This window comes from Adiantum capillus-veneris, chromosome 14 (assembly GCF_014529385.1).
Source record: "Adiantum capillus-veneris isolate H3 chromosome 14, ASM1452938v2, whole genome shotgun sequence".
Taxonomy (NCBI): Eukaryota; Viridiplantae; Streptophyta; class Polypodiopsida; order Polypodiales; family Pteridaceae; genus Adiantum; species Adiantum capillus-veneris.
The window spans coordinates 152494795-152502666 of NC_140944.1; the positions used below are offsets into that span (position 1 = coordinate 152494795).

General features: G+C 43.1%; 1 long non-coding RNA gene and 1 pseudogene across 1 annotated transcript; both read right to left on the bottom strand.

Moving 5' to 3' along the window:
* Positions 1-251: 251 nt before the first annotated feature.
* On the bottom strand, positions 252-2794 carry LOC147443375 (uncharacterized; annotated as a pseudogene).
* A 28-nt stretch (positions 2795-2822) lies between these two features.
* Positions 2823-4372, bottom strand: LOC147443376 (uncharacterized). Its single transcript, XR_015190322.1, has 3 exons — positions 4337-4372; positions 3894-4251; positions 2823-3057 (listed from the first exon to the last, which is right to left on the bottom strand). It is a non-coding gene; the product is annotated as an uncharacterized LOC147443376 (long non-coding RNA).
* Between the last annotated feature and the right edge of the window lie 3500 nt (positions 4373-7872).

Below are 7872 nucleotides of genomic sequence, written 5' to 3' on the forward strand. Positions count from 1 at the left end.
AACAATCAAAATACACTTCATAGACACCTAAAACTCTTATGTAATGTGATAAGCATAGTTAAAAACTTGATTGACTTATGCAAATGTAATATGGAAACAAACAACCAGATTAAACGATTTTATGAGGCAAATCAAGAGTACCCTCATGATTTTATGCACTAAGATGCAACAAATTAGAAAGCAAAGCTGCATAAGTAAAAAAAGCAAAGGTGATAAGCATCAAGAGAATCCTTCGGATCAAATGCATAATGCTAAGCTTGACTCTCCCCCTCCTCCTCATCCTCATCAGTATCATCCTCATCCTCATTGTGACTCTCTTCATTGTCATCGATGTCATCATCATCATCATCATCATCATCCTCATAGTTATCAAGTCTCTCATTCAAAGAAGCAAGACTGGCAAACCTTGTGGGAGCTGTATCCTCCTCACAAAACTCATCTAAATCTGCTTGTAGATCTTGCAAAGCAATCAAACGATCATCATCTTTCTCCTTCTCAAGCATCTCCAATGTAGCCTCTATTTTTTCATATCCTCTTTCCTTGATCTTACACAAAAGACGCAAGTTTGTGTGCACATGTACAAGTTTCTCCATGTGGGATGGTAGTAACCTATTTCTTCTCTTTGTGTGGATAAGAGAAAAGGTACTCCAATTTCGTTCACATGGAGAAGCACAAGTACCTTGTCATCGATGTCATCATCATCATCATCATCATCATAGTTATCAAGTCTCTCATTCAAAGAAGCAAGACTGGCAAACCTTGTGGGAGCTGTATCCTCCTCACAAAACTCATCTAAATCTGCTTGTAGATCTTGCAAAGCAATCAAACGATCATCATCTTTCTCCTTCTCAAGCATCTCCAATGTAGCCTCTATTTTTTCATATCCTCTTTCCTTGATCTTACACAAAAGACGCAAGTTTGTGTGCACATGTACAAGTTTCTCCATGTGGGATGGTAGTAACCTATTTCTTCTCTTTGTGTGGATAAGAGAAAAGGTACTCCAATTTTGTTCACATGGAGAAGCACAAGTACCTTGAGAAAGCAAACGAAGAGCCAAACGTTGTAGATTTGGTGCACATGCTCCAAATGTCTCCCACCATTTAACTCCCTCTTGCATCCTCTTCTCATCCTTAACAATGGGACGACTAAATATACCTACCTCAGTTTTGTACTTATTGTACTCATCAATAATCTTTCCTTGCAAGTCTAAATCACCTTTTGAGTAGGCTTGAAGGATAGTCATCCAGTTTTCAAACACTTCTTCATCAGTATCTTGATCTCTCCCTTTCCAAACAGGATGCAACATATAAGCCACAACATGTAAGGGAGAATGCAACATAAACCAACGTTCAATGCATAGATCTTTTACATCTTTCAAGTACTCAGTTTTCACATTTGGAATACATTCTATCTTCTCAACCATACGATCTGTAAATTCATAAATTAGACCCATTGTAGCTCCCTCTCGATCAGCCAACCGCAAGACTTTTAAAATAGGGGCACAAATAGTCACAATCGCTCGTGCTTCTTGCCAAAAGCTTGGCCCATACACAATTTCAGCCACAACATCAGCCTTACGAGTGCGTGAAGCCTTAAGAGCCAAAAACTTGTCACAATTAAATAACTTACGCAACCCTCGATAACACCTTTCATCCAATAAGTTGACAAGCATGATGAACATTTAGGAAAACCTTGTAGGAGCAGGCCTGACCAAGTCCTTTTTGCTATATCCACGAAATATTGCAAGCACGCGTGGCTTTCGTGTCACAAAAGCTACAATCTTTATTGCTTTTGCTAGCACAGGAGCAACCCAAGACAGCTTTCCAATATCCTCAAAGAGGAGATCCAAGCAATGGCATGTACACCTTGTGAAAAAGATACTTGGCCACTCATTTGTGACTAGCTCACCAGCAACTATGCAATTTGATGCATTATCCATGCATACTTGAACAACATTTGCAGGTCCAACTTCACAAATAACTTGTCTTAATAACCCAAAAATGTATTCTCCAGACTTCTCCTCACCTGAAGTATCCACAGATTTCAAGAAAACTGTACCATAGATTGAGCATGCCATGAAATTGATAATAGGTCTTTTTCTAATATCAGACCATCCGTCGCTCACAATGGTGCAACCATACTTCTTCCACTTTTCTTTCACATCTAACAAATCCCCATTGATGCATCTCACTTCCTCAACTAGCTCTTTTGTTCGTAGTAGATGATATGATGGGGGAACATAGCTAGGACCTGCTTGCCCTATTGCCTTGACCATGTTCAAGAAAAAGGGACTTCTTACTTTCCAATGAGGTACATCCTCAGCATAAAAAAACCGACGTAAAGCAACTGTAGCCGCTTTTCGTGCTTGCATCTGCCAAGCTTTTGCTAGCGTATTTTTGTCAGCGGATAATTTTGCCTTCTTCATAGAAGGACCCGCATTTATGTCTACATCCATATGTGACAACATAGGTGACTGAGAAGATACTTTCTCTACATCTTGACCATCAAGAACATGCTCAATATTTGCATCCACATGATCATTTACATCAGTCCCTTGACTAGACATCTTGCCTTTTGCCACATGTAGTTTCTTACATATCTCTTTTATAGCATCAGGTGGATCCAAACATGCTGCCACACCCTCACCTTTGATACCTAGAATATGGGCTCTAATGCGGTTTGGTCCTCCATCATACACATGAGGACAATACTTGCATTTGCATACAAACATGCCTCTACCAATACAATTTAGTTTTTGGACAAAATCCCATTCAGGTCCACTTTTACGACCCATTTGCAAAACTGATAGCCAAAGACAAAGTACAAATATGTTAGCTTGATAACCTCAATGAAAACCCTACATCGTAATAAAACTTAAGCAACAATCCTCCAAGGTAATCAAATCTAGTGCGTAAAAACAACACAAACTATCATGAAGACGTTTCAAACAAGATTCAAAAGCTTACTTATTGAAACTCGAGGATATAGATAGTAAGATGTGCCGCGGTGGTTGAAAACTCCCAAAGCAAAACCGTATGTCCTCCCCAAAATGCCTCACTGTTAAAGACCAAAATGCCAAGTTCTATAGCAATCATGAACGCAAGTCTCAACTATTTAGTAAACAAAATAGACTTAATTCAATAGACATAAAATCGACTTTAATTGACTTAATTCAATAGACTTATTAAGCCTTTAATTGATCATAAACACAACCCTCTGATGGCGCAATCAACTCAACAATTATTGGTGCTAATACTTGCCCATAATGGCCAATAACAAAGGCTTGAATGGTGTTTATGGGGCAGCCAATGATGGTGCTAAAAGGTAGCCCAATAGGGCTCTGTAAAGACAACCAACTATGGGCCCTAGGAGCCTCAACATGCACACAAACCTCAGCCCAATAATCAATTATGAAAGAGCTTGAAAAAACACAGCCCAATGAGCCCATCACTGCACAAAATTCAGCCCTCAACATGCACACAAATTTCAGCCCAATAATCAATTATGAAAGACAGTGAACTCTAGACAATGGATTCACAGAATCACTACCTGGCTCATAAAATACCTATCCATAATGGATTCACAGAATCACTACCTGGCCCAATAAGACCTATCCATAATGGCGCATAACAAAGCCTTGAATGGTGTTTATGGGGCAGCCAATGATGGTGCTAAAAGGCAGCCCAATAGGGCTCTCTAAAGAGAACCAACTATGGGCCCTGGGGGCCTCAACATGCACGCAAACCTCAGCCCAATAATCGAATATGAAAGAGCTTGAAAAAAAACAGCCCAATGAGCCCATCACTGCACAAATTTCAGCCCTCAACATGCACACAAATTTCACTATTATGAAAGACAATGGACACTAGACAATGGATTCACAGAATCACTACCTGGTTAGGTAGCAAATTGGCAGCTTGAGCCTTGAATTCAGCGGCCAGTCTTCATCCAGATTCCACGGTCCACCATGGCTTGAGCCTTGCACTAGTTGAAACTTGAAGCTTCACACTACTTTGAAGCAGCCCATGGTTGCCCTTTACTTGCTCTCTTAGCTACCTTTTGCTGGTCTTCTACCTCTTTCAAATAACGCCCTCTTGCAGGCCCTTGTTGTCCTCTCGAGTCTCAGCTGCGATCTTGGCTGCCCTCTTCAACAAGACCCTCCAACAAACGGTTGATCGTGGTCCCAAGGGCCTTATCATGCAATGAATGTTGCCACCCAAGCACAATCTCCCTCCCAGGAACAACAACCACCTGAGAAGATGTTCGAAAAGGAGGATCTTAACAGATGACAAGATCAATCACCTCACATAATGAAATCATCAATAGACATTCTTACCTTCCTGTCAGGAAAGGCAGCACTAAGAACTGTCAGCGCTTCCTTATCTCGAGAATCATCTCCAAAAAACGAGGCTACTAAGCCATTGTTAACCAGGAAAAAGTTCACATAAGATGCAGCAAGACGGGTACCTACTACCGGCTACTCTTGTTATCCCATCACAAACCTGCTAGGAATCTTCACTGGTTCACACAGAGTACGAAAAAGAGGTGCGCAGGGGTTTCAGACTTCGAATGATAAGGTTCGGGGCCTTCGGGCGTCAGTTTGGGGCACTTAAAAAAAAAGGTGGCGTTTGAAATGCCTTTGCAAACACGTTTGTATGTATGGGTTTGCAGGGGAATGTTTGCCTATGCAAACGCGTTTGGTAAAAACACAGATACAAATCTCGAGAGCTTGAGAGCAAGGCAAAGAGGGGGAGATTGAAGGCCGTGAGCTGGGGAATTAAAGAAGCTTGAGGCGCAATCAAGCTTGGTTGCAAGCCTTGCAGAGCATCATTATTTTCAGATTCGGGCAGTAGCTGAAAAATCGAGCCTTAGAGCCGGGTTGCGCCCGTGCCAGTGGGAGACAGATGCACAGGGTCGCACCCTATTTCGTTTCAGCGCAGAGAACACGAGCGCACATGCCTTACTCTGATTGGCTCGTGTAACCCTGCGATGAAGAAGGAAGGAGCTCTCCCGTAACCTTAGCTTAAGCCCCCCCCCCTTTTCAAAGTGATAGCAGGGTTATTGGCAGCGTTGCAAACATTTTCGGAATTTCTGACAATGGTAAACGTCCTGAGTCCCACTCCCCCACTCCCCTTGGGTGCAGAGGACGAGCAAAAGGGGTGTGTGGTGTGTGTACACACACACACACACACACACACACACACAGACACTCTCAAAATCGAACAATCGTAGTCGAGAGTTTTCTCAGAATCAACAGAGCAGATTCAAAAGTTAAATTGTTTTTTTAAAATATCTCTTCAAGAGTGTATTCACACACTCAAAACAGAGAGAGAGAAGACTGACTCTTGAAGCATCCTCTCGTCGGCATCGGTAGCATGGAAAGAAAGAACATAGAGTACACTTGTTCTTAAAATCTTGTGTGTAAGGGAGCACACACACACACACATACACACACACACACACACCCAATCTTGCTCCGACATAGTGAGAGCAAGCGAGAGCGATTTGGCTCCGCTCTAGCACAGTTTCACTAGCGACTCCCTCCCACGCCCATTCTGGAGCGGATTTACTCCGACGGTATCCCTCGACATTTCGACTTCCACTACAAGAGGTTGCGTGTACTTGTGACGCTGTTAACGATGAAAATACATTGGGTTTTTATACTCCCGGCGTCGCAAAGACCGTCGTTAAGAGCGTCGATACGAGAACGTCGCTATGAGCGTTGCTATAACGGTCTCTATAAGTGTCGCTATAGGCGTCGCTATATAGCGACGATCATAGCGACGTTGTTACAGGCCACCTATAACGACGTTTATAGCGACATTGCAGAGCCTTATATAGCGATGGTCATAGCGACGCCCGAGATAATTTTTTTTGGTGGCAGGGCATTCACCCATCAAGCATATTGAACGTTTCAATAATTGATTCACCTTTGAAAGAAAGTGCAAGCTTAAATATAGACCCAAAGTAGTTATCCACAAGACAATATGACCATTAACTCCATCATCCATAGTATTGTTTGCTCACATCCATAGTATTGTTTGCAAAATAAAGTACAAAATTGACAAAAGTAAATTTATGAATGTAAATCAATGACAATTGTAGACATCATAGGCAAAATCACTTGATTGTTAAACTTTGCAAATGTAATAGTTACAACACAATTGTCATTATTGAAAAAATATACATGGTTTTCAAAAAGACGTATAAATGTCATCTCATGATACATATGCTATGACAAAAGATAATGCTATTTAGCTACGGCTAGATTGATGTCGTCTAATCAGACGTCTCATAACCTCCAAGCGGCGTATCTGTCGGATTCTGCAAAAAAAAACAATAAGACAACTTTCTGTAAGTATAAACATATAATTTAACAATACAACAAATAGAAAAGAGTAAACCCTAATACTAACCATGCCGTCGAGAGAACTCAGAATGTCCATCAGGGCGTTTAAGCCCTTCCTGCCCACGTACTCGCGCTCGTACGGTGTGGGGTCACGTCCTGTCATCGACCACTATCAAAACATACAAAGAATCCATTATGTTAGAATTTAAAAACCCCTAAACCATAAACTATCAAACCTAAAGAGCAATGCGAAAACACTTACAAAATCGGCCTCAAATGATGCCCACCCGCCGCTCCCTAAGTGGTGCGAGCTCCCTGCCTCTACGCACGCTCTGGCTGCCTCCTTTTGTTGCTTCCACTTGTTGGGATTCTCGCGCGCTGCTTTCTTCGCATTCTTCCAATCTTCTTTGGCCAGCCAATCTGGTCTGTTCCACCCATGCTTAATTGCTTTTGGCACTTCTGAACGCTTGTGCTTGCAGTATTTGCGCATTCGAACCTTCATCATGTCTTCATTGAAGCGGTCATCCCGTGTTGGAACGGAAAAATCTTCATGAAACATGCTGATGACTCTGTCTTTTAAATCACTTGGTACTTTACTCCAGGTGTTTAGTATGTAGTGTCTAAACACGTGAGAGCAAAGATCGCGCATGCGCAAGATCACCTTCTTGCCTTCATCATCCAAGATGATGCTGCCGCTAAAGTCGACGGAGTAAGGCAAGCCCTCTCGCCGGTGACGCGTGAACCTGGGTGTCCTGGCAGGGGTCTCTAGCGGCGTGTCGACGGGGGTACGAACGTCAGGTGTCTCCACTGGAGTCTGGGCCCCGAAGTGAGGAGTGTCGACTAGAGTGACTCCTGGAGGAGTAGCTAGTGGTGTGTAGCCACTAGGAACAGCCGTCAGCCGCGCAAAACCTGGTGTAGATGGCGATGTCGTGGCTGGTGTCGGGGTGGGCAAAGAAGGGGAGGGTAAAGAGCCTCGTCGAACATGAGGCGGTGTTGAGGCATCGGCGATAGCATCCCCACAACAACCGCCGTCGCCACCACTAGAGCGTCGGTGCCTAGACGAATGTGAAGATCGTCTCGTCGACATCGAAGCTTCGGAGCGCGTTGAATGCTCCGAAACAGAGGGAGACGCAGCCAGAGTAGGAACGCACGATGTTGCGCCAGAGCGAAGACGCTCCACGTACCATTGTCTCTGCTGGGGTGACAAAGAAGAAAGAAACTCCTCATCATCCATACCTGCAATAAACACACGAACATTTAAACTTAATATTGAATGAATGGAGGAGAAAACATGGACAAGTAGAGAGAGAGAGAGAGAAAGAGAGAGAGGGGTCTCATAAAGGGGGAGGGATTCCTGTGTAGAGAGATTTCGTTGAATTTTTGTGAATTTGTAAAAGCACTGCGCTCCGGGTGCGATGGAGACTGAAGCTGCATCGCGAAGGTCTGCTCATAGAAGTTGCTTGCCTCACCACTAAATCTAATTGATCGGGTGAAAGAGACACTGAGAAGCAGTAGTAGTGCTT